This window comes from Salvelinus sp. IW2-2015, unplaced genomic scaffold, assembly GCF_002910315.2.
Source record: "Salvelinus sp. IW2-2015 unplaced genomic scaffold, ASM291031v2 Un_scaffold2062, whole genome shotgun sequence".
Classification (NCBI taxonomy): domain Eukaryota; kingdom Metazoa; phylum Chordata; class Actinopteri; order Salmoniformes; family Salmonidae; genus Salvelinus; species Salvelinus sp. IW2-2015.
Genome location: NW_019943405.1, coordinates 1 through 2,500, shown reverse-complemented (window position 1 = coordinate 2,500; position 2,500 = coordinate 1).

Here is a 2,500-nt window from a genome sequence, read left to right as displayed (position 1 = left end):
ACTTGTGGATACCATGTTTGTGTCTCTTCGAGTCTGCGTGCAGTATGACTGAAGCATATGCGCAGGTCAGCGTTTTTCGTCACGAATCTTGTTCTGGAGGCAGTACTGCAGAGTGGTCACTAGCTGGCCATTAAGTCAGCAAATCAGATTTGAAAGCTAACCTTAACCACACTGCTAACCCTAATGCCTAACCTTAAATGAAGACCAAAAAGCACATTTTTGTTTTCATACATTTTTCTACATTTTGACTTTGCAGCTGGCCCATCTAGTGGAAATCGCTCGGTTCTGCCTCTATACACCAGCATAGCTGTAGTCTTCCAGTCATTTTGCTAACACTAGTTAGCATTGGCTCATAAACCTAGCTCTAACTTCCTTCATACTGGACGCAGAGACAAACAAATGGTATCCACAAGTTCATCTGACTCTGGGTAAATAGAATAACAATTACATGTGCAATTTGCATTTGTGTGTAACGCACCCTAACCAGAAGTGTCCCTCCAATTTCCTGGAGACTTTATTGCAGGCAAACTTAAATCAGTTTTACAAAATATTTACCAGCATGTCACGTGCAACCAGAGAAAAAAAAAATCCTAGACCACCTTTACTCCACACACAGAGATGCAAACAAAGCTCTCCCCTGCTCTCCATTTGGCAAATCTGATCATAATTCTATCCTCCTGATTCCTGCCTATAAGCAAAAAATAAAGCAGGAAGTACCAGTGACTTGCTCAATACAGAAGTGGTCAGATGACGCGGATGCTACACTACAGGAATGTTTTGCTAGCACAGACTGAAATATGTTCCGGGATTCATCCAATGGCATTAAGGAGTACACCACCTCAGTCATTGGATTCATCAATAAGAGCAACGACAATGTCATCCCCACAATGACTGTACGTACATATCCCAACCAGAAGCCATGGATTACAGGCAACATCCCCATCGAGCTAAAGGCTAGAGCTGCCGCTTTAAAGGAGCGGGAGACTAAACCGGACGCTTATAAGAAATCCCGCTATGCCCTCAGACGAACCATCAAACAAGCAAAATGTCAACACAGGATTAAGATTGAATCCTACTACACCGGCTCTGACGCTCGTCGGATGTGACAGGGCTTGAAAACGATCACGGACTACAAAGGGAAACCCAGACGCGAGCTGCCCAGTGACGCGAGCATACCAGACGAGCTAAATGCCTTGTATGCTCGCTTCGAGTTAAGCAACACTGAAGCATGCACGAGAGCACCAGCTGTTATGGATGACTGTGTGATAACGCTCTCGGTAGCCGATGTGAACAAAACCTTTAAACAGGTCAACATTCACAAAGATGCTGGGCCAGACGGATTACCAGGATGTGTACTCAAAGCATGCGCGGAACAACTGTCAAGTGTCTTCACTGACATTTTCAACCTCTCCCTGACCGAGTCTGTAATACCTACATGTTTCAAGCAGACGACCATAGTCCCTGTGCCCAAGGAAGTGAAGGTAACCTGCCTAAATGATTACCGCCCTGTGGCACTCACGTCAGTAGCCATGAAGTGCTTTGAAAGGCTGGTCATGGCTCACAACAGCACCCTCCCGGACACCCTAGACCCACTCCAATTCACATACCGCCCCAAACAATCCACAGATGATGCAATCTCACTCGCACTCCACACTGCCCTTTCTCACCTGGACACCTATGTGAGAATACTGTTCATTAACTACAGCTCAGCGTTCCACACCATAGCGCCCACAAAGCTCATCACCAAGCTAAGGATTCTGGGACTAAACACCTCCCACTGGAAATGGATCCTGGACTTCCAGATGGGCCTCCCCCAGGTGGTAATAGTAGGAAACAACACGTCTGCCATGCTGATCCTTAACACTGGGTCTCCTCAGGGGTGTGTACTTAGTCTCCTCCTGTATTCCCTGTTCACCCATGATTGCGTGGCCAAACATGACTCCAACACCATCATCAAGTTTGCTGACGACACAACAGTGGTAGGCCTGATCACCGACAACAATGAGACGTCCTATAGGGAGGAGGTCAGAGACCTGGCAGTGTGGTGCCTGGACAACAACCTCTCCCTCAATGTGAGCAAGACAAAGGAGAGGAACGTGGACTACAGGAAAAGGCGGGCCAAATATGCCCCCATTAACATCGACAGGGCTGTAGTGGATCGAGAGTTTCAAGAGTACCTTGGTGTCCACATTGCCAACGAACTATCATGGTCCAAACACACCAAGACAGTCGTGAAGGGGGCACGACAACACATTTTCCCCCTCAGGAGACTGAAAAGATTTGGCATGGGTCCCCAGATCCTCAAAAGGTTCTACAGCTGCACCATCGAGAGCATCCTGTACCGGTTGCATCACCGCCTGGTATGTCAACTGCTCGGCATCTGACCGTAAGGCGCTACAGAGGGTAGTGCGTACGGCCCAGTACATCACTGGGGCCAAGCTTCCTGCCATCCAGGACCTATACAATAGGCGGTGTCAGAGGAAAGCCCATAAAATTGTCA